We start from the raw sequence: 26,106 nt of genomic DNA, 5'->3' as shown, positions 1-26,106 counted from the left end.
AGCATTGACATCAAGGAAGCTGGGACAGTGTGTTGGGGCAGGAGGCACTGAGAATAGTGGTTATTTATTAACTCGTAGAGACAAATTTCAGTATTTTAATATGCAGCTGTATCAGTGTGTATTGGCTGAATTCCAGCCATACTTTCACTCCTTCACTGCATAAACTCCTAGGATTTGAGAAAACAAAAGCAGGAATACCTCCTTGTGTTTGAGCATTGCTGTATAGCTTCCCACTTTTTTTCATGTTCAACCCCAAATAAACTGAGTGTCTTCTAAGGCATCAAGCATATTCAAGCTGTTCCCATAGGAACGAATTGTTGTTAAAAGTGAGGAATGAGGATTAAAACATTTAAAAGGGTGAAACAGTAATTACGGTATTATTTAAACATTTTTAAAATAAGCATAGTTTCTTAGTCTTCACACCTTTTTACCCAGAAGACTTCTGAAGTTTTAGCACTGCAAGGCACATTTGTAGAATAAAATATGTAGAATGTGTATTTAACTTATGTCATATCTTTCCTTTAAGGAACTAAAATGAGTTGTCATAATGATTTGACTTAATTAACCAATTCAGTCATTCCTTGCCACCACCACCACTCCCAAAAAAAGGTAATTCAAGGCAAATATTATGATACCCATTTGCACTGGAAATGCAAACAAATGCAATCTTTAAGATCCTAAGCCTCTAGCCAACCAAAGACCAGCTCAAATCCAGCTCTTGCATCCAAGACTGCTTTGACTGAGTTATTAAGTGATCCCACAACAAGTAACATCTATGTAGGAAGAAGGGGAAATGTGAGCACTCTAAGACCTCATCCTTTAAAGAAGTATAATTGGATGTCTCTTGTGTAACTTAGGCCATTTCAGAACTTAAGATAAATACACATCAAATATAAGAGGGGAAAAGAGGAATGCATTGCTTTTATTCCACTGACAGAAAGAAAAAACAGTTTCTATTGAAATACACACAAATATATTTTAAAACATTTATGAAAGAAAATACAGAAAGACCATATGGGATGGATGGAAAGTTATATTCCCTCTAAAGTTACTGAGAACTAAAATGTAGCAATTTATTTCCAATTTTCGCAGACAACAAGCACTATAGCAGGAAAATGCCTTTCTGTTCTAAACTCCTATATTCAAGTCTAAAATATTTTATTTAAACTATCAATTTATGTGCTACATACAATTATATCCTCAATATTTATTTTAAATATTATATATACTTTATAAAATATTTCAGTACAGTTACTGAAACTACAACCACATGCATTTTATTGAATATCGAAAGATAAAATGCAGGCTTTGGAGTCAGACTGTGTGAGTTTGTATTCTAGTGTGACCACTTTGTGGCTCTTTAACCTTGGACAAACTTCTGTCTCTGGCCCCAGCTCATAGAACAGATCTATTAACATCACGTGGTTAATAAATAAGGGGACTAAATAAGATATGTTTGTAAAGTTCCAGCATACTGGATGGTAGAGAGTAGATTTTTGGGGTTCCTCCCTCTCACTGATACAGCTTCCTTTTTCTCAGTGAACATTTACCTTTAGCAATCAAAGACATTAATGATTGAATATCTGGTCTTTCTACTGCAAGGTTAGAATTTCTTCAAGAAACAATGCCAATGCAACTTCAGGAATACTTGACCCCTCCTCCTGTTTTTAACCACTCAGAATCTGTCTCCATCCTGGACTATGTGTAATTCCCAGTATCATATTTTCTGATGGTCTTAGAACTTAAGCCACCATTCCCTGCCACACTGATACCAGCTTCCTGATTACTTAACCAAGTGATTCCTTTCAGGTGGAAGAGATGCACCCAGGACCTCTGTAGAAGCAGGTACAAGCTACCAAATTTTCCCACTTTATTTATTTTGAGTTTGGAATGAGCAACTACTAGGAAAGGAAGAAAATTTTCAAATAAAAGAACATTTTATAAATTAGTTATAAAATCACATTCATTTAAAAGCTAATTCTACCCTTGACTGAATTGCAAATAGAACTGAAATCTTTCTTGGTTCTCATATTATACCTTTCCTTTGCTAGTTTAGGCATTTGTGACCTTTGGCTTTATTAATTTATTCAGAAAGTATGTATTGAGTACCTACTATGTGCTGGATGCTGAGTAATTTAGACACAATTTGTGAATTGTGTCTTCTTCAAGTCAAGTCTTCCTTCTTCCGGTCTTGTGGTTCTCAAACTTTAGTGTGCAACAGAATCACCCGGAGTGATTTGAACGCATTGATTATAGACTACTCCCCCAGAGTCTGATTTAGGAGGTCTGTGTAGGGGTCTGAGAATTCACATTTTTAACCTATGGCTTCTGGTCTAGGAAACACTTTGAGACCACTTTCTATATTGTTTCTAATCCATTTGCCATAACGATCACATGCATTAACCTCCTAAAATATAATGTCACTCTATAGAGTAAAAACCCTGTTTGGTTCTCCAATCCATAAAATAAAGCCTTATCAAAACCTTCAGGATATGCCATTCAAGGTTGCTACTTTTCTAGCCTCTCCTTCTGATGATGATTACACATGACAAAATACTCTCCACTGTACTGTTCCTTTCTTAGTTAAGTTTAACGCTATGCCTATCAAATATTATATTGACCCTTTTGGTTCTTTGGAAGCTAAAAGTTTTGAACTTTTCATTTATTAAACAAAAGAAGAGAAGGGGTATCGGCTTTTGTAAGTATGTTGGCTCAGTGGACACACAAAGCAATCCTTTAGTAGTAGAAAGAAGTAATAGCATGATGGAAGGGAACCCTGCCAAGAAGGCCTAAACACTGAAAAAATGTCTTTAAAAATATAGATTTAAACTGAAGAAGTATCTGATAACACCAGTCACTTTACTCATCAATAGGCTGTTTTTGTTTTACAATTATGTGTCTGAAGATAGTAGCAGGAAAAGAGACATCACTGTGCAAACATTAATATCTCACAGAACTGCATCAAAGAGAAAAAATGGAACACTAGCTTTCATTTTCATTCAGTGATATTAACCTAAAAAAACTTACTGTAGTTTTGTTTGAATTCACCAGGTAAAGTTTTAGTATGTGGTAATGACTACGAAGGAACATTCAAAGTATTATACCTATTTGTGTTGACACACTTTGTGAGAAATGTTGTTTGAAATACGCACTGAAATAAAGCATCTCCAAATAACTTGAATAAAAACCCCGGTATCATAAAGAGACAAACTATGCTATTGGATTATTAAACTCATCTAATTTGGGAGAACTGAAGGTAGAAGAGGAAATGGGAAGGAGAGAGAGAGAGGTTATATATGGACAGATAAAATGATGAATAGTAAATACAATTTTTCTCCCTTTCTCTGAAAACTTGTTGTGTTCATAGTTGTTATTTTTGAAGACATCTTATCTATGGGCAAGCTTCTACTTTTTCACTGCAAAGAGGTGGAAAAATATTAGTAATAAAGACAAGCTTAATAAAAGTGCTTTGGAGTGTTTGCGTGTGCATGCACGTGCATAGGAGGCTGGGGCAAAGGTGGGAGGCAAGCCTAAGCCTCTGTTCTGTTCAATATGATACCTATTTTTGTTTTGTTTTATTTTTATTGATTGTTCATTTGCTTTTTAAAAACCTTTGTTTGACATTATTCATAGAAGGCCCAGGAGCTTGTCCCTACATTTTCGGCTAAAGAGTCATAGGATGACTGGGTGGTTTTCCAATTCCTCCTCCTATGGCAGCCAGCAAACTGGCCGTACTCAGGCTATCCACCACTGCTGAGGTCTTGAACAGGCTCTGGAAGAAACAGTTGTCTAGAGGGATTTGTGACAACTATAATCAAACAGCACATTTGTAAGATTAGTGAATGAATACCACTGAATAACATCTGATGACCACCATGTGTTCAAACCTTTGGAAAGACAGCTTGAAAAGACAAGCCTAAAATTAAACTTTTTTATGATTATCCATATTAAACACACACATACGAAACAGCAATCATATGCATAGGTCCTTTAGTAGTGGCCTGGTACGCGCAAAGAACACTGGATTTGGAGTCAGGCACACTTGGGTTTGAATCCCAGCCTTAGAGCTGAAACTATGGATGTATTCTCTACCTCTGTTAACTGTAAAACAAAAGTGGCGCTGTGTTGCAAGTAAGTATACTAACACATACAGTAAAAAATACCTGGAACAGAGCCTGGCAGACAGTAGGAACATAGCAATTAACAACAGTAGCAGTAGAACAAGAAATGATTTGATAATTTTTTTTCGAGATAGGGTCTCATTCCTGGATTGCAGTGGCATTTTCATAGCTCACTGCAGCCTCGAACTTGTGGGGTCAAGCCATCTTCCCACCACAGCCTCCAAAGTAGCAAAGAATTTAGGTGCATGCCACCATGCCTGCCTAATTTAAAAAAAATTTTTTTTGTAGAGGCAAGGTCTCACTACATTGCCCAGGATGGTCTCAAACTTCTGGACTCAAGCAATCCTCCTGCCTCAGCCTCCCAAATTGCTGAGATTACAGGTATAAACCACTGCACCTAACCTGACTTGAACTTTTATATATAGCTTTCCTTGGAGATCAGTCCAAGGGTAGAACTAAATCTGGACTACACTTCTAACTTCACACACAAACTTTTACACCAAGATTTTTTAATGCATACTTGCTGTATAAAGGAAAGAATGAATGAGACAAAAATAATCATACTTCTCTAAAGATTATCAGGTTGACAGAATAAAAGTTTTCTCAACAGGTGCTCTGCCAGATGTATCAATAAATGTTTTTCAAACACCTACTAGGTGCAAGACACTGTTCTTAGAGCAAAGAAAGATGACTAAGAATGATATTAACTTTATAAACACCGTGGCATAACCTCACCAATTGTGGCTTCAGATAGAATTACCCACAGTGCCCAAGCTTCACGTCAGATCAATCAAATTAGAACCTCTGGGAATGGGATTCAGACATCAGCATTTTTCTATCTTCCTGTGGTGATCCAATATGTAGGCAGATTGAGAAGGAATGGTCTAGGAGCTATGTGGGGAGATAAGATGAATGTGGGTGAATAATAATAATGTGAAAGATAAAGGAGTATTAGTGGAAAAATAAGTATCAGAAGAATTAGAAAGCATCTAACAGCAAGAGTACCTATACAGAGATTTCAAGAAAGAGTCAGCATTTGAGCAAAGTTTCCAAAGATGCTGGATGAACACAGATGAAACATGGACAGACATGAGGTCCATGGCAGTGGGGTGGCAATATACCATGTGAAAAAACAGGACATACCAGTACTGTCGTGGATACATAAAGAATAATGATGGACTCAGCTTTATTTCTAAACTTTCATTTGCACACAACAACCCTGCCCCTGGCACATTTAAGTTTAGTTTTACAACTATTTGGACAATCCTAAGGCCCAAATTTCTGGATTTTTTTTTTTCCTTTAGATCTTTTTTTTTTTTAATTTTTTTTTTTTATTATACTTTAAGTTCTAGGGTACATGTGCATAACGTGCAGGTTTGTTACATATGTATACTTGTGCCATGTTGGTGTGCTGCACCCATCAACTCGTCAGCACCCATCAATTCATCATTTATATCATATATAACTCCCAGTCCAATCCCTCCCCCCTCCCCCCTCCCCATGATAGGCCCCGGTGTGTGATGTTCCCCTTCCCGAGTCCAAGTGATCTCATTGTTCAGTTCCCACCTATGAGTGAGAACATGCGGTGTTTGGTTTTCTGTTCTTGTGATAGTTTGCTAAGAATGATGGTTTCCAGCTGCATCCATGTCCCTACAAAGGATGCAAACTCATCCTTTTTTATGGCTACATAGTATTCCACGGTGTATATGTGCCACATTTTCTTAATCCAGTCTGTCACAGATGGACATTTGGGTTGATTCCAAGTCTTTGCTATTGTGAATAGTGCCACAATAAACATACGTGTGCATGTGTCTTTATAGCAGCATGATTTATAATCCTTTGGGTATATACCCAGTAGTGGGATGGCTGGGTCTTATGGTACATCTAGTTCTAGATCCTTGAGGAATTGCCATACTGTTTTCCATAATGGTTGAACTAGTTTACAATCCCAACAACAGTGTAAAAGTGTTGCTATTTCTCCACATCCTCTCCAACACCTGTTGTTTCCTGACTTTTTAATGATTGCCATTCTAACTGGTGTGAGATGGTATCTCATTGTGGATTTGATTTGCATTTCTCTGATGGCGAGGGATGATGAGCATTTTTTCATGTGTCTGTTGGCTGTATGAATGTCTTCTTTTGAGAAATGTCTGTTCATATCCTTTGCCCACTTTTTGATGGGGGTTGTTTGTTTTTTTCTTGTATATTTGTTTGAGTTCTTTGTAGATTCTGGATATTAGCCCTTTGTCAGATGAGTAGATTGCAAAAATTTTCTCCCATTCTGTAGGTTGCCTGTTCACTCTGATGGTAGTTTCTTTTGCTGTGCAGAAGCTCTTTAGTTTAATCATATCCCATTTGTCAATTTTGGCTTTTGCTGCCGTTGCTTTTGGTGTTTTAGACATGAAGTCCTTGCCCATGCCTATGTCCTGAATGGTATTACCTAGGTTTTCTTCTAGGGTTTTTATGGTATTAGGTCTAACATTTAAGTCTCTAATCCATCTTGAATTAATCTTCGTATAAGGAGTAAGGAAAGGATCCAGTTTCAGCTTTCTACTTATGGCTAGCCAATTTTCCCAGCACCATTTATTAAATAGGGAGTTCTTTTTTAAATTGCATCTATTTGATTCCTCTCTCTTTTCTTCTTTATTAGTCTTGCTAGCGGTCTGTCAATTTTGTTGATCTTTTCAAAAAACCAACTCCTGGATTCATTGATTTTTTGGAGGGATTTTGTGTCTCTATCTCCTTCAGTTCCGCTCTGATCTTAGTTATTTCTTGCCTTCTGCTAGCTTTTGAATGTGATTGCTCTTGCCTCTCCAGTTCTTTTAATTGTGATGTTAGAGTGTCCATTTTAGATCTTTCCTGCTTTCTCTTGTGGGCATTTAGTGCTATAAATTTCCCTCTACACACTGCTTTAAATGTGTCCCAGAGATTCTGGTATGTTGTATCGTTGTTCTCATTGGTTTCAAAGAACATCTGTATTTCTGCCTTCATTTCGTTATGTACCCAGTAGTCATTCAGGAGCAGGTTGTTCAGTTTCCATGTAGTTGGGCGGTTTTGATTGAGTTTCTTAGTCCTGAGTTCTAGTTTGATTGCACTGTGGTCTGAGAGACAGTTTGTTATAATTTCTGTTCTTTTACATTTGCTGAGGAGTGCTTTACTTCCAATTATGTGGTCAATTTTGGAATAAGTGCGATGTGGTGCTGAGAAGAATGTATATTCTGTTGATTTGGGGTGGAGAGTTCTATAGATGTCTATTAGGTCTGCTTGCTGCAGAGATGAGTTCAATTCTGGATATCCTTGTTAACTTTCTGTCTCGTTGATCTGTCTAATGTTGACAGTGGAGTGTTGAAGTCTCCCATTTTTATTGCATGGGAGTCTAAGTCTCTTTGTAAATCTCTAAGGACTTGCTTTATGAATCTGGGTGCTCCTGTATTGGGTGCATATATATTTAGGAGAGTTAGCTCTTCCTGTTGAATTGATCCCTTTACCATTATGTAATGGCCTTCTTTGTCTCTTTTGATCTTTGAGGCTTTAAAGTCTGTTTTATCAGAGACTAGGATTGCAACCCCTGCTTTTTTTGTTCTCCATTTGCTTGGTAGATCTTCCTCCATCCCTTTATTTTGAGCCTATGTATGTCTCTGCATGTGACATGGGTCTCCTGAATACAGCAGACTGATGGGTCTTGACTCTTTATCCAGTTTGCCAGTCTGTGTCTTTTAATTGGAGCATTTAGTCCATTTACATTTAAGGTTAATATTGTTATGTGTGAACTTGATCCTGCCATTATGATATTAACTGGTTATTTTGCTTGTTAGTTGATGCAGTTTCTTCCTAGCCTCGATGGTCTTTACATTTTGGCATGTTTTTGCAATGGCTGGTACCGGTTGTTCCTTTCCATATTTAGGGCTTCCTTCAGGGTCTCTTGTAAGGCAGGCCTGGTGGTGACAAAATCTCTAAGCATTTGCTTATCTGTCAAGGATTTTATTTCTCCTTCACTGATGAAACTTAGTTTGGCTGGATATGAAATTCTGGGTTTAAAATTCTTTTCTTTAAGAATGTTGAATATTGGCCCCCACTCTCTTCTGGCTTGGAGAGTTTCTGCTGAGACATCTGCTGTTAGCCTGATGGGCTTCCCTTTGTGGATAACCCGACCTTTCTCTCTGGCTGCCCTTACGATTCTTTCCTTCATTTCAACTTTGGTGAATCTGGCAATTATGTGTCTTGGAGTTGCTCTTCTCGAGGAGTATCTTTGTGGCATTCTCTGTATTTCCTGAATTTGAATGTTGGCCTGCCCTACTAGGTTGGGGAAGTTCTCCTGGATGATATCGTGAAGAGTGTTTTCCAACTTGGTTCCATTTTCCCCCTCACTTTCAGGCACCCCAATCAGAAGTAGATTTGGTCTTTTTACATAATCCCATACTTCTTGCAGGCTTTGTTCATTTCTTTTTCTTCTTTTTTCTTTTGGTTTCTCTTCTCGCTTCATTTCATTCATTTGATCCTCAATCGCTGATACTCTTCCTTCCAGTTGATCGAGTCGGTTACTGAAGCTTGTGGATTTATCACATATTTCTCGTGTCATGGTTTTCATCTCTGTCATTTCGTTTATGACCTTCTCTGCATTAATTAGTCTAGCTGTCAATTCTTCCACTCTTTTTTCAAGATTTTTAGTTTCTTTGCGCTGGGTACGTAATTCCTCCTTTAGCTCTGAGAAGTTTGATGGACTGAAGCCTTCTTCTCTCATCTCGTCAAAGTCATTCTCTGACCAGCTTTGATCCGTTGCTGGCGATGAGCTGCGCTCCTTTGCAGGGGGCGATGTGCTCTTATTTTTTGAATTTCCAGCTTTTCTGCCCTGCTTTTCCCCCATCTTTGTGGTTTTATCTGCCTCTGGTCTTTGATGATGGTGACGTACTGATGGGGTTTTGGTATAGGTGTCCTTCCTGTTTGATAGTTTTCCTTCTAACAGTCAGGACCCTCAGCTGTAGGTCTGTTGGAGATTGCTTGAGGTCCACTCCAGACCCTGTTTGCCTGGGTATCAGCAGCAGAGGTTGCAGAAGATAGAATATTGCTGAACAGCAAGTGTACCTGTCTGATTCTTACTTTGGAAGCTTCCTCTCAGGGGTGTACTCCACCCTGTGAGGTGTGGGGTGTCAGAATGCCCCTAGTGGGGGATGTCTCCCAGTTAGGCTACTCAGGGGTCAGGGACCCACTTGAGCAGGCAGTCTGTCCGTTCTCAGATCTCAACCTCTGTGTTGGGAGATCCACTGCTCTCTCCAAAGCTGTCAGACAGAGACGTTTGCATCTGCAAAGGTTTCTGCTGCTTTTGTTGTTGTTGTTGTTGTTGTTGTTGTTAACTATGCCCTGTCCCCAGAGGTGAAGTCTACAGAGACAGGCAGGTTTCCTTGAGCTGCTGTGAGCTCCACCCAGTTCGAGCTTCCCAGCGGCTTTGTTTACCTACTTAAGCCTCAGCAATGGCGGGCGCACCTCCCCCAGCCTCGCTGCTGCCTTGCGGTTAGATTGCAGACTGCTGTGTTAGCAATGAGGGAGGCTCCGTGGGCGTGGGACCCTCCCGGCCAGGTGTGGGATATATTCTCCTGGTGTGCCCGTTTGCTTAAAGCACAGTATTGGGGTGGGAGTTACCCGATTTTCCAGGTGTTGTGTGTCTCAGTTCCCCTGGCTAGGAAAAGGGATTCCCTTCCCCCTTGCACTTCCCAGGTGAGGCGATGCCTCACCCTGCTTCAGCTCTCGCTGGTTGGGCTGCAGCAACTGTCCAGCACCAATTGTCCGGCACTCCCTAGTGAGATGACCCCAGTACCTCAGTTGAAAATGCATAAATCACCGGTCTTCTGTGTCGCTCGCGCTGGGAGTTGGAGACTGGAGCTGTTCCTATTCGGCCATCTTGCTCCGCCCCCTTTAGATCTTAAGTTCAAAGAACACAGACATTATTCAACAACTCTTAGATATTTTTATTTTATATCCTAACAAAGGATTTGATGTGACTTACAATTTTATAGCACTTGTAAAGTAGCAATCATTTTGAGGCAGAACAGAAATCACCTAGGAAAAAAAGCATTATTGTGTCAGGAAGCTACAACGATATTGTTTCTGATATTGAGTATTAAATATAGCCCTGAGACTCCTGGCAGTCAATGCAACAAGGGGAATGTGAAGCCTTACTCTCTTATAAAGGAAGGTATGTAGTTTATTTGAAAGGGAAATACTATCTTATTGCTAAAGTCTGGGAGGAATGTATTACCAATGGAAAGAACATTGCATAACATAATGAAAAATACCTTTAATTCTTTTGTTCATCCACAACTTGGAGAACTTTGCTGATTTCAACTCATGCTGAGACTAAGGTCTCTCTACGGTGAATTTTTAATTCACCTTCGTTTGCTGAGATTAATCAGACCAAAATGATGTGCCCATTCTATTTAGAGAAATGTATACCTGCTACAATCGCTCAACATGGGAGAAAATACCAGCACTGATCTTTCCACTTTCTGGCTTTGTTGATGTCTTAGCATACACAATCTGTAAACCTTGTATTTTAATTCCTCTTTGGTGCCAAGTACAATGCTTAAAGAATCATTTGCCCACCTATATTGTTCCCAATGCATCACATTCTTAAAAGGAAACATAGTTAGTAAAACCCTCTTGAAATTTAAGGCATTTGAAGGAGTTATATTCTTAAGGCATTAATTCATCATATTAAGGTATATAAGCAAATTCTTATAAGCTTTCACATGCCCAATTTGGCAAGGGATCATCCATATGAATAGTCCTTTGTTTTCACTCCAATGATGTGTACAGGTTTTCACAGAACTCAAATTGATTCTAGTAATTATTTAAAATTCCTCAGAAATACCTTAAATCTCGTATCTTCATTTCTGAGTAGGGACAATGCCAAAATGCCAACAGCTGAGTACTTTTAGATTAAAGGCAACATCCCTTTTGACAGCCTTTCACACAGATCCCGGCAAACAGCAATTCATATAAATCACACACATCTAGTGTCTCGCTTTATATGACCTGATGGGGAAATCCTGTGGTTGACTAGTGGAAGATACGAACCTGGGCAATAATTTCTTGAGACTGCTTCAAAGCCAGTCCTACTCAAAAACGATGCTACATGCAACAGGTCATGTTTTAAGTAGACGGTTGTACGTTGAGGTCTATTATTGCATTGCCTTGTAAGATCACATATCAACTTTTTTGACACTTTTAATTATAGCTATAGCAGCAAATTATGTCATACCTATCTACATGTCTACATTTTTAAAGTATTGCCCTTTATTTGAGAAATCCTCCTCATAAATATACTGAGTTGTTTTCTAAGAATACACCTAATGTTGAACCATGCTCTCGTTTCCTCTTCAGACCAACAAAATTTGTCATGTACAATAACTGGATGGGGTTCAAGACTCAGTCATTGAACATGAACAGAAAGGCATGGAAACAGTTTCACATGAAAATGCAGGTCACAATCAACTTGCTGAATTTTCCAGAACAGAGATGGCAAACACACTTATACACACTAATGCTTTTTACAGAAAGTGGACGTAAACTAATTGATCACACATGTTTCTACCCAAGAGTTTGGACATGGTCTCAGAACTCTCTTCAACCAAGCACATTATGTAGACATTAATGATTGATCAAAGGGGCACTTTGTTGAAACTGATTTGCCATCCCTCTCCCAAGTCCTCATATTGGCATAGGCCCAGGAGGGAACCAACCCGACCCATCTTAACAGCCCAACTCAAAATTGTATAAACCCTTTCACAAACATCTCCAGCAAGTAACCAATCAGCTTCTTCTTGAACATCTTCACCAACATGCTGAGTGAACCAGACACATGCAAAAGGGTCCACAAACTCATGTGCAAAAAGACTGAATGATTAACTGACTGTAAATAAGTAGAAACAACTAGAAAGGTATGAATTACCTTCTAGGTAGACTTCTATTGCCATGCTTACTATTCACTCTTACCACAGCTCTTTGAAAATAAAGGCAGTGGAGGTGGAGTTTGGGAGGAGGTGAGGTTAATTGCTTTGTACTTTATTTCCTAAGAAGAATATTTTATACCTAGGAGTGAACTCTCAACTCTCTGGCATACTTGCATTACTAGGAACAGTTTGTAGAGTTCTCTAAGGATAGGGCAGTCTAAAAATTATCTTAATAAAGGGAAAGATGAGTTGGGAAGGGTCCAGGGATAGAAGAGTCTGGGGAAGGGGCAGGAGTCCCATGCCTTTTGGTTCAGTTTTTACCGTGATTATTCTTGTCCCTTATCCAGCTTCTGTGACATCAAACCCCCTCTTCCTTTTATCTCCAAAATACTGCATCTTATTGAACTAATTAAGGAAATTTACACTAAAGTATAACTAACCAGCACTTTCAGAAAACATTTGAATCCAAAAGAAAGACTTGTTAATGTAAATGAACCTCTAATTTTTGAATGAATCTCTAATCACATAGCTTATCATCTCTTAATTTCCCTACCCAAGTCAATTAGTGTCCCAGGAAATAAAATTCATGGTATTTGCTATCATTTCATAAATTGCAGCTAAATGCTGTACCTTTCCTAAACCTTAAAAGTTACTGTGCCTTCCAGCATTCCAGTGTCCATGAACACTTGAAAATCTTTGAAACGCTTCTATTAAAAATATTGTACCCTAGAAACTACAAATTCTTGCAAATCATCAGCATTGTTTGGGGCGGGGGTGGAGGGAGTTAAATAGCAACTTTCCTTGTGAAGTTTCTAACTATTCTTCATTCAGTGTAGATCTCAACCAAAGGTTAGTTGTTTAGCTGTAAGATGCATATACTCAAAAGCAAAGACATAATCACAAAAGGAAGTAATACGAGTACTTCTAAGATCTAAACAACATTGCAGGGATTATTCTAATTGTACTGGTGGCCAAAAAGACTGCAGTGATTATTCTAGCGTTCTATGTGAATTTTATTGGCTGAACCACATAATTTTTGTAGTCAAGGATATTTGGAAATTGTAACTGTGACAAAGGTTTTTTTTAAATAAATATGGTATATATACTGTCTTATCTGATAGCTGTTCCAGATATTTATAGGAAACTCCTTTCTTCAAATGATTTGGTGAGGCATAGTCATTGATGTGCCCTAAGCCTAATGTAAAGCAGGCAAAATGGAATAAAAGTTAAGTCATACACCCAATATTAAAGGTGGAGTTGATCCCTTTTATGCCTAGGATTTCATTCAGCCCCTTCGGTTAATAATAATAATTAATGGCATGCCTCAAAAGATTAGAAAACCAGCTCCTCTGCATTTCAAATAAACCAAGTCTTACAAGAGCACAAAGTATGAACAGGTAATTTTTGTCATGAAAACGTTCATCTTTTTCTTTTATACACAAGTAAAAGTATCACGTCTCACATTGAGTTGATGAGAACACATCAGTCTCTGATCACTTGGTACTTTAAGAGCAGATTCTGGAGGACTCGTCCATTCAACAAGTTTATTTGTATGGTATAATTTCTAAGTTTATTTTTCCCCTGAACCCTGGGGCAAAAATGTCACCTTCTGCTACCATGCTAATTCAAAAATAAGAGGCAGGTAGTTGTCCCTATGGTGACAGAGTCTCATTTTACCCCCCAGTCCATCTCCAACCTGTTACTAAATTACTAAGCACTGGAGCGATGCATCAAAGAGCACAGGGAGATGCTGTTAAGGTAATGAAACCAAAAACCATTCACTTAAAACATGTTGTGTCAGCTTGGAAATAAGGGTGAAATAAACCCTTTATTTTCTATTGCCATCCTTCTAGCCAACCACCTAACAACTGTTCCATTTTCTAGGTTACAGAACCAGGTCCTCACCCGGCACAAAAAAAAATTACCTCCCAGAGGTGGAACTGACTTTCTAAAGCTCTTGCAGTTTGGGCATAAAAATTATTTTTTAATATGCTCAAAAACATGTATTTTGACTTTTTCTCATCTTCATTATGCTATATTAAAAATAAGCAGTTAGACATACTTTCTTTGGAAGCAATTTTAAGTGTCTATTAGCTATAAAAAGCAATTACATTTCTTTAGAGCATCTAAGAATCCAGGAGGCCAAGAACAAGATTTTTCCCTCAGTCATGGTTTTCAAAGGGTCGGCCAAGAGAATTGGGACAGGCTGCATTCCTTACTAATAGTGCACCACAACACGCTTTAATATCCTGCCGAGAAGAATCTTTTACTTTGAAATTTAAAGTCTCATCTGACAGGACCCATGCCTGCAGGAGCCTCAATTTATCTGCTCTAGAGGAAGAACGGCAAAATCCAATCTGAGAATCCAAACCTTTGTTTCCATGGTGAGGTTTCCAAAAAGCTACTGAACGTTCAATTCTGCCCACTATAGTTATGGGGTGCGGGTATATTTAAGAATCTACCTTAAGTTAACACAAAGGCACACAAAACATCAGTCATTTCTGCAACTAGAAGCGAGGTCATTGTGGGATGACATTATATTTACCTTGAAAGGTATTGGGATTGTGTGCACCTGTTCACTTTTCTGAAAAATGAAGGGGTTGAACTAGATGATCTCTAGGGTCCATTTTAGGTTACACTTTAACTAAGAGGTTAGCTAACACTAACCTTGATCAAGTCACTCAGCCTCACCAATGTGTAAGTTTCCTTCCAGTTCTAAAACCAGTCCACAAATCTCTATATTATTTTAGGGGGTATTTTTTCCTTTAATATAAACAGATAATTTTAGAAATAAGATTAGTGTTCTCCATACTATCTGAGATTGAGGGTGGAGGTGAAGGGTAAGGAGCAACTTTTTGTTCCAGTAGTCACCTTTGTGGGGAAGTAAGATGGGCAAATAAATAACCAGAATTCAGATCAAGGAAAACAGGTTTAAAAAGGTAAAAATATGGTAATAAAATAAAATAACAATTGTGAAAAGCAATATTTCCCTTTGAAACTAATGTCATAGGTCTTTGCCTACTTGCCTTTTTAATGTCAAAAGTCTCTTCCCAAGCAGCCTTAAGTTTTTCAATGAACATACAACTAGCTTTTTCAAGAGTCATTACTTGAAACTACTCCACCAAGTTTAGGTAGACTTGGGACCAGTATGAGGTTTCCCTATAGACTAGGAGATATATTAATTAACCTGAGGCCCATGCAACAAAATAAAATTCCTGAAGACAAGACAGTGTGATGTAACAAAAGGATGTGGAATTTGGGTTTAGAGGGCCCAAGCAAAGTGAACTTTGTATTCCTCACTCTGTCCTTTTCTAGCTGTGAAGTTGGACAGTGCTTTTAACATCTCTGGGCTTTGGTTTCATCATCTGTAAAATGATGGATAATTACCCTCCAGAAATTGTTGTCATAAGGATTAAATGACATAATGGGGTAAGTGGTACAACTTCAATAAATACTTGAATTACCTGTTGAATTTATTCAATTTCAACTCAATAAATGTTTACTAATGGCCTACAACATGCCAGGTACTGCATAAGGTGCTATAGATTAAATGATGGGGGGAAAAAAAAACCCCATGCCATTGTTACTCTCTGAATAGAAACAATCCAACATGGCCATTGGCATCTGAAGAACTGACTTGTCAGATTAGACATCAGATGCTATGCTGCTCACTTGTTCCACAGCGTAATCCTTAAGAGGAAACAGTTGTTTAAACTGCCCAATCACACCATTCTTCAGAGGCATGATATTCTCCTTTGCTCAAGAAATACTGATAGATCAACTGCTACATGTGGAACACAAAAGTCTTAGCTGTAGTTTCAGCTGTTAGGATGTATATACTTCTATAGGGAAAGAAGACAGTAACCTATGGCAAGAGTTAAGAAAAAGATGTAACTAATTAAATTTAGGAAATGCTCACTATGTCTTCAGAATTTTGCTAGGGCTCTAGAGGATAAAGTAGGAAATACATATGGCTTCCATCCTCAAGGTATTTACAGTCTATTGGAGAGAAGGGAACTAAGGCACATAATTTGCTCCTACAAAATAGTGCATGATTATATGTCAGTTGAATCAATGAGATGCCTAAGCAGAGGTTCTGTTGTTGGCTCTATAGGAACTGTGGGCTACTATCCTCAGAGAATGACCTAAGGAGAAGATTAGGTTTTGCTGAACTTTTAAGAATGGGTAGAATTTTAAATAGATGACAATGACAGGAGAAAAGTTAAGGTTAGGGGAACCTATATCCGAAAGTCTTCATGTTAAAAGAAAAATGAGCACAGCATATTCAGAGGTTAAGGAGCAATATAAGATCAGGGTGGAAAGACAGGGCACCTTCCAATGGTAGAAGAATCTACAGTTCTACAATTTTGTGTTTTAAGTTCTACAGTTTAATGTATTCTACAATTGTTTTCCCGTGGTCCTGTGGCAGATAGCCGAGAAACCCACTGTTACTTCGTGTTCCTGTCAATTGAATACTTAGACCATGAATGATGAGTTCCACCAAAATGTACCAGTTATTATTATTATTATTATTATTATTATTATTTTGTTACTGAAAATATGCCCAAAGTTCGAACCACTCAGTCCATTAAAGAAGCTGTATTTTAGGGCCTAATTACCATTTGACAGTGAATAAGGTGGGGATACATTCAGACAAGGCCCAGAAAGGAAATTGGAAAGGGGGCAAGGGATCTGGTTCTCAAAAGTGAGGGTATTTTTACATTACTGTTTCCTATTTCAAAATACAAAACAGTGGGGAAGTGTTGGAGCCAGATGTAAGGAAAGAGATCAAGAGTTGAGAATATGGGCACTGCTTCTGGACACTCCAACTTACTCAAGCTAATATTTTACTCCTTTAAAAGCCATGTTTATATACATTATCTTTTCCCCAATACATGCCTTTGCAAGTGACTTCTAAGTACATATTAAAAGTTGTTACATACAACCTTTTCTTTTACTTTTCTTTTTTTTTTTTTTTTTTGAGACGGAGTCTCGCTCTGTCGCCCAGGCTGGAGTGCAGTGGCCGGATCTCAGCTCACTGCAAGCTCCGCCTCCCGGGTTTATGCCATTCTCCTGCCTCAGCCTCCGGGTAGCTGGGACTACAGGCGCCCGCCACCGCAACTGGCTTGTTTTTTGTATTTTTTTAGTAGAGACGGGGTTTCACCATGTTAGCCAGGATGGTCTGGATCTCCTGACCTCGTGATCCGCCTGTCTCGGCCTCCCAAAGTGCTGGGATTACAGGCTTAAGCCACCGCGCCCGGCCTACATACAACCTTTTCAAATAAGGAATCAATAATACCTGTATGGATGGCTGAGTGCACTTTGAATTAAAAATGTATGCATATATTTACTAATCATTATCGAGCCTCAGTGAGAACCTTAAGGTTTTTCTAGAGTGGTGGCAAAGGCCCAAGGCTCTTAAACTAACTACTCCACTTCAGTCATCTGGAAGTACCAGTGATATAGAAATATAGAGAGAATATATAGAAAAATAGAAAAACCGAATGAAAATAATACAACTCTTTCTCTTCTAATTCAGTGTCTGATTTAAGCATTTGAACATTTTTCAAAGTAATCATTATCTAATATGATGTTGTTTTGGCTCAATTTAACTTAAGAAGTCAATTTTAATAAATCTGTCTATCCTGGAACCCTTATGCTAAATATTGCTGAAAAGGTATATATAACAGAAAGCCTTGAGTTTCTCTGTTTGTAAGATGATAAAAATTTATCATAATTTGAAAACTCTTCTAGGTCTTTTTCTACAACCCAGCTACCTAACAGTATCAGGAAATAGGACCAAAGGAAAGATAATTTTAGATAGTTAATGTGCTAGTAGTAGGTTTCTCCCTGCAAGCAAAACCTGGAACTTAGCTTTAGATGGCAGATAATTTCCCCCCTCCCCTGCCTGCTAACTTGTTTGTTGTTTCTAAACAAGCCCTTCAGTTGATATTTATTTTTAATTTAATCTATAGGTCCTTTGTCTATAATTACAATTTATTTGAGCCAGTCCTTTGTGACTGTAAGTTTAAAGGTAAAAACATTTTAACCAGGTGCATTTTACCATTTTGTTATTGCTATTGTCAAAAGAGTAAGAAGGAAGGAGGAAGGAAGAGCACATAAGGCAAACGTGTCATGTGGAATACCTAGATCAGAGAGCAGAGCATATGTCCCAGAGGCAGGCTGTCGAGTGCAAATCCACAGTGCACTATGAGACTTACTATTGGAATTCAAAATTATAATACATCTCTTTTGGATGAAAAAGTTCTGCTACATTGGCAATGGCTAGTACTATTGAAGACTTGCTCACCTTTGACCCAGCAATTCTAGTCCTTGGTATATAGATAGAAAAACTTTCATACTTAGGCACAAAGAGACATGTAAAAGATCTTAAAGAAATAAAAACAATGCTGACAAACAACATACATACTCATCGTTAACAGGGGAATGGATATAGCATGTCATGGTCATACAACTGATAAAGTAAAGGGAATTAACTAGAACTCTGTGAACCAACATAGAAAAAAGCTCACAAACACAATTTGGAGCAAAATAAATAATACTTGTACAAGTAGATATGTGGCATATTACCAGGTATTGAAACTTTTAAATTGTGCAAAACAACATTATGTAGTGATTATTGATACAAACATTTGTGGTAAAAGCATAAAAGCAGTGTAGAGTACTGAATGCAATAGTGGAGGGGTAGACAGTGGACTTCACCTATGTCTGTAAAGGTGTATTTCTCAAATAATTTGAAGCAAATATGGCAAAATGTTTAGAAAACCAAAAAGGGATACTTAGGTATTAATAGAGTACTGTACTTTTCTGTAAGGTTGTAATATTTCATTTAAAAAAATTGAACAAGAACAAAAGCTTACTGGCCTTGATGAATTTTTTTTAAGTTTTAAAAATTTTATGGGAGGGGCAGAGCAACATGGCCGAATAGGAACAGCTCCAGTCTCCAACTCCCAGCACGAGCAACACAGAAGACCGGTGATTTCTGTATTTTCAACTGAGGTACTGGGGTCATCTCACCAGGGAGTGCCGGACAATTGGTGCTGGTCAGCTGCTACAGCCTGACCAGCGAGAGCTGAAGCAGGGTGAGGCATCGCCTCACCTGGGAAGCGCAAGGGGGAAGGGAATCCCTTTTCCTAGCCAGGGGAACTGAGACACACAACACCCGGAAAATCGGGTAACTCCCACCCCAATACTGCGCTTTAAGCAAACGGGCACACCAGGAGAATATATCCCACACCTGGCCGGGAGGGTCCCACGCCCACGGAGCCTCCCTCATTGCTAACACAGCAGTTTGTGATCTAACCGCAAGGCAGCAGCGAGGCTGGGGAAAGGGCACCCGCCATGGCTGAGGCTTAAGTAGGTAAACAAAGCCGCTGGGAGGCTCGAACTGGGTGGAGCTCACAGCAGCTCAAGGAAACCTGCCTGTCTCTGTAGACTCCACCTCTGGGGACAGGGCACAGCTAAACAACAACAAAAAAAAGCAGCAGAACCTCTGCAGATTCAAACGACTCTGTCTCGACTCTGTCTGACAGCTTTGAAGAGAGCAGTGGATCTCCCAACACGGAGGTTGAGATCTGAGAACGGACAGACTGCCTGCTCAAGTGGGTCCCTGACCCCTGAGTAGCCTAACTGGGAGACATCCCCCACTAGGGGCATTCTGACACCCCACACCTCACAGGGTGGAGTACACCCTGAGAGGAAGCTTCCAAAGGAAGAATCAGACAGGTACACTCGCTATTCAGCAATATTCTATCTTCTGCAACCTCTGCTGCTGATACCCAGGCAAACAGGGTCTGGAGTGGACCTCAAGCAATCTCCAACAGACCTACAGCTGAGAGTCCTGACTGTTAGAAAGAAAACTATCAAACAGGAAGGACACCTATACCAAAACCTCATCAGTACGTCACCATCATCAAAGACCAGAGGCAGATAAAACCACAAAGATGGGGAAAAAGCAGGGCAGAAAAGCTGGAAATTCAAAAAATAAGAGTGCATTTCCCCCTGCAAAGGAGCGCAGCCTGTCGCCAGCAACGGATCAAAGCTGGTCAGAGAATGACTTTGACGAGATGACAGAAGAAGGCTTCAGTCCATCAAACTTCTCAGAGCTAAAGGAGGAATTACGTACCCAGTGCAAAGAAACTAAAAATCTTGAAAAAAGAGTGGAAGAATTGACAGCTAGACTAATTAATGCAGAGAAGGTCATAAACGAAATGACAGAAATGAAAACCATGACACGAGAAATACATGACAAATGCACAAGCTTCAGTAACCGACTCGATCAACTGGAAGAAAGAGTATCAGCGATTGAGGATCAAATGAATGAAATGAAGTGAGAACAGAAACCAAAAGAAAAAAGAAGAAAAAGAAACGAACAAAGCCTGCAAGAAGTATGGGATTATGTAAAAAGACCAAATCTACGTCTGATTGGAGTGCCTGAAAGTGAGGGGGAAAATGGAACCAAGTTGGAAAACACTCTTCAGGTTATCATCCAGGAGAACTTCCCCAACCTAGTAGGGCAGGCCAACATTCAAATTCAGGAAATACAGAGAACACCACAAAGATACTCCTCAAGAAGAGCAACTCCACGACACATAATTGCCAGATTCACCAAAGTTGAAATGAAGGAAAAAATCTTAAGGGCAGCCAGAGAGAAAGGTCGGGTTACCCACAAAGGGAAGCCCATCAGACTAACAGCAGATCTCTCGGCAGAAACTCTACAAGCCAGAAGAGAGTGGGGGCCAATATTCAACGTTCTTAAAGAAAAGAATTTTAAACCCAGAATTTCATATCCAGCCAAACTAAGTTTCATAAGTGAGGGAGAAATAAAATCCTTTACAGATAAGCAAATGCTTAGAGATTTTGTCACCACCAGGCCTGCCTTACAAGAGACCCTGAAGGAAGCCCTAAACATGGAAAGGAACAACCGGTACCAGCCATTGCAAAAACATGCCAAAATGTAAAGACCATCAAGGCTAGAAAGAAACTGCATCAACTAACGAGCAAAATAACCAGTTAATATCATAATGGCAGGATCAAGTTCACACATAACAATATTAACCTTAAATGTAAATGGACTAAATGCTCCAATTAAAAGACACAGACTGGCAAACTGGATAAAGAGTCAAGACCCATCAGTCTGCTGTATTCAGGAGACCCATGTCACATGCAGAGACATACATAGGCTCAAAATAAAGGGATGGAGGAAGATCTACCAAGCAAATGGAGAACAAAAAAAAAGCAGGGGTTGCAATCCTAGTCTCTGATAAAATAGACTTTAAACCATCAAAGATCAAAAGAGACAAAGAAGGCCATTACATACTGGTAAAGGGATCAATTCAACAGGAAGAGCTAACTCTCCTAAATATATATGCACCCAATACAGGAGCACCCAAATTCATAAAGCAAGTCCTTAGAGACTTACAAAGAGACTTAGACTCCCATACAATAAAAATGGGAGACTTCAACACTCCACTGTCAACATTAGACAGATCAACGAGACAGAAAGTTAACAAGGATATCCAGGAATTGAACTCATCTCTGCAGCAAGCGGACCTAATAGACATCTATAGAACTCTCCACCCCAAATCAACAAAATATACATTCTTCTAAGCACCACATCGCACTTATTCCAAAATTGACCACATAAGTGGAAGTAAAGCACTCCTCAGCAAATGTACAAGAACAGAAATTATAACAAACTGTCTCTCAGACCACAGTGCAATCAAACTAGAACTCAGGACTAAGAAACTCAATCAAAACTGCTCAACTACATGGAAACTGAACAACCTGCTCCTGAATGACTACTGGGTGCATAACGAAATGAAGGCAGAAATAAAGATGTTCTTTGAAACCAATGAGAACAAAGATACAACATACCAGAATCTCTGGGACACATTTAAAGCAGTGTGTAGAGGGAAATTTATAGCACTAAATGCCCACAAGAGAAAGCAGGAAAGATCTAAAATGGACACTCTAACATCACAATTAAAAGAACTGGAGAGGCAAGAGTAAACACATTCAAAAGCTAGCAGAAGGCAAGAAATAACTAAGATCAGAGCAGAACTGAAGGAGATGGAGACACAAAAAACCCTCCAAAAAATCAATGAATCCAGGAGTTGGTTTTTTGAAAAGATCAACAAAATTGACAGACCGCTAGCAAGACTAATAAAGAAGAAAAGAGAGAGGAATCAAATAAACACAATAAAAAATGATAAAGGGGATATCACCACAGACCCCACAGAAATACAAATTACCATCAGAGAATACTATAAACACCTCTATGCAAATCAACTAGAAAATCTAGAAGAAATGGATAATTTCCTGGACACTTACAGTCTTCCAAGACTAAACCAGGAAGAAGTTGAATCCCTGAATAGACCAATAGCAGGCTCTGAAATTGAGGCAATAATTAATAGCCTACCAACCAAAAAAAGTCCAGGACCAGATGGATTCACAGCTGAATTCTACCAGAGGTACAAGGAGGAGCTGGTACCATTCCTTCTGAAACTATTCCAATCAATAGAAAAAGAGGGAATGCTTCCTAACTCATTTTATGAGGCCAACATCATCCTGATACCAAAGCCTGGCAGAGACACAACAAAAAAAGAGAATTTTAGACCAATATCCCTGATGAACATCGATGCAAAAATCCTCAATAAAATACTGGCAAACCGGATTCAGCAGCACATCAAAAAGCTTATCCACCATGATCAAGTGGGCTTCATCCCTGGGATGCAAGGCTGTTTCAACATTCGCAAATCAATAAACGTAATCCAGCATACAAACAGAACCAAAGACAAGAGCCACATGACTATCTCAATAGATGCATAAAAGGCTTTTGACAAAATTCAACAGCCCTTCATGCTAAAAACGCTCAATAAATTTGGTATTGATGGAACGTACCTCAAAATAATAAGAGCTATTTATGACAAACCCACAGCTAATATCATACTGAATGGGCAAAAACTAGAAAAATTCCCTTTGAAAACTGGCACAAGACAGGGATGCCCTCTCTCACCACTCCTATTCAACATAGTGTTGGAAGTTCTGGCTAGGGCAATCAGGCAAGAGAAAGAAATCAAGGGTATTCAGTTAGGAAAAGAAGAAGTGGGGCCGGGCGTGGTGGCTCAAGCCTGTAATCCCAGCACTTTGGGAGGCCGAGACAGGCGGATCACGATGTCAGGTGTTCGAGACCATCCTGGCTAACACGGTGAAACCCCATCTCTACTAAAAATACAAAAATCTAGCAGGGCGTGATGGCAGGCGCCTGTAGTCCCAGCTACTCGGGAGGCTGAGGCAGGAGAATGGCGTGAACCCGGGAGGCGGAGCTTGCAGTGAGCTGAGATCCGGCCACTGCACTCCAGCCTGGGCGACAGAGCAAGACTCCGTCTCAAAAAAAATAAATAAATAAAAGAAGAAGTCAAATTGTCCCTGTTTGCAGATGACATGATTGTATATTTAGAAAACCCCATTGTCTCAGCCCAAAATCTCCTTAAGCTGATAAGCAATTTCAGCAAGTCTCAGGATACAAAATTAATGTGCAAAAATCACAAGCATTCTTAAACACCAGTAACAGACAAACAGAGAGCCAAATCAGGAATGAACTTCCATTCACAATTGCTTCAAAGAGAATAAAATACCTAGGAATCCAACTTACAAGGGATGTAAAGGACCTCTTCAAGGGGAACTACAAACCACTGCTCAGTGAAATCAAAGAGGACACAAACAAATGGAAGAACATACCATGCTCATGGATAGGAAGAATCAATATTGTAAAAATGGCCATACTGCCCAAGGTAATTTATAGATTCAATGCCATCCCCATCAAGCTACCAATGAGTTTCTTCACAGAATTGGAAAAAAACGGCTTTAAAGTTCACATGGAACCAAAAAAGAGCCCGCATTGCCAAGACAATCCTAAGTCAAAAGGACAAAGCTGGAGGCGTCATGCTACCTGACTTCAAACTATACTACAAGGCCACAGTAACCAAAACAGCATGGTACTGGTACCAAAACAGAGATATAGACCAATGGAACAGAACAGAGTCCTCAGAAATAATACATCTACAGCCATCTGATCTTTGACAAACCTGAGAGAAACAAGAAATGGGGAAAGGATTCCCTATTTAATAAATGGTGCTGGGAAAATTGGCTAGCCATAAGTAGAAAGCTGAAACTGGATCCTTTCCTTACTCCTTATACGAAGATCAATTCAAGATGGATTAGAGACCTAAATGTTAGACCTAATACCATAAAAACCCTACAAGAAAACCTAGGGAATACCATTCAGGACATGGGCATGGGCAAGGACTTCATGTCTAAAACACCAAAAGCAATGGCAGCAAAAGCCAAAATTGTCAAATGGGATCTAATTAAACTAAGGAGCTTCTGCACAGCAAAAGAAACTACCATCAGAGTGAACAGGCAACCTACAGAATGGGAGAAAATTTTTGCAATCTACTCATCTGACAAAGGGCTAATATCCAGAATCTATAAAGAACTCAAACAAATCTACAAGAAAAAAACAAACAGCCCCATCAAAAAGTGGGCAAAGGACATGAACAGACATTTCTCAAAAGAAGACATTCATACAGCCAACAGACACATGAAAAAATGCTCATCATCACTCGCCATCAGAGAAATACAAATCAAATCCACAATGAGATACCATCTCACACCAGTTAGAATGGCAATCATTAAAAAGTCAGGAAACAACAGGTGTTGGAGAGGATGTGGAGAAATAGCAACACTTTTACACTGTTGGTGGGATTGTAAACTAGTTCAACCATTATGGAAAACAGTATGGCAATTCCTCAAGGATCTAGAACTAGATGTACCATATGACCCAGCCATCCCACTACTGGGTATATACCCAAAGGATTATAAATCATGCTGCTATAAAGACACATGCACACGTATGTTTATTGCGGCACTATTCACAATAGCAAAGACTTGGAATCAACCCAAATGTCCATCTGTGACAGACTGGACTAAGAAAATGTGGCACGTATACACCATGGAATACTATGCAGCCATAAAAAAGGATGAGTTTGCATCCTTTGTAGGGACATGGATGCAGCTGGATACCATCATTCTTAGCAAACTATCACAAGAACAGAAAACCAAACACCGCATGTTCTCACTCATAGGTGGGAACTGAACAATGAGATCACTTGGACTCGGGAAGGGGAACATCACACAATGGGGCCTATCATGGGGAGGCGGTCGGGGGGAGGGATTGCATTGGAAGTTATACATGATATAAATGATGAATTGATGGGTGCTGACGGGTTGATGGGTGCAGCACACCAACATGGCACAAGTATACATATGTAACAAACCTGCACGTTATGCACATGTACCCTAGAACTTAAAGTATAGTAAAAAATAAATAAATAAAAAAAATTTCTTTATATTTAAAATGGATGTTCCTAAATATAATGACACCTGTGCCTATAATTGTTACGTATATCAAATTTTATGCAGCCAGAAAAATAAAATGCAATATGTAAAAAAAAAAAAAAAAAAAATTATGTACCACATTTCTTTCTTTCTCTCTTCTATTTAAGTTTTTGCTTCTCCACACGCACATGCAAGAGCTTTAGAAAAAAGATTTACTAATAATTCTTCAAAGAAATTAAACAGGGAATGACAAACAGAAGAATCTTCTATAGTTCTAACCAGATTATTTTCAACTGGGCTGAATTTTTGAAATGATAGGTCATTTATCACACATATTAAAGTTAGAGAATTTGAAGACTTCCCAAAATATCAGAGCCCAGAAGGCTCTGAGGATGCTCCAAGCATTTGAAAATGGTTGTCTATTTTCTCCTCAATCATTTCTAGGGGCTTTAACTTCTCAAGTTTAACTAAACTTCTTCCAATATTGCACCCCTCATCAGTGTCATTCTGGAACAACATATTCTCTTTGGGCACATGTGCACTGTCCATTTTTATCTGCATCCACTTTTGAGAGCTTTTAATAGTTGCCTTTCAGGCTACACAGTAAGGTTTGCCAT

This window comes from Rhinopithecus roxellana, chromosome 1, assembly GCF_007565055.1.
Source record: "Rhinopithecus roxellana isolate Shanxi Qingling chromosome 1, ASM756505v1, whole genome shotgun sequence".
Classification (NCBI taxonomy): domain Eukaryota; kingdom Metazoa; phylum Chordata; class Mammalia; order Primates; family Cercopithecidae; genus Rhinopithecus; species Rhinopithecus roxellana.
This window is presented reverse-complemented; position numbering follows the sequence as displayed.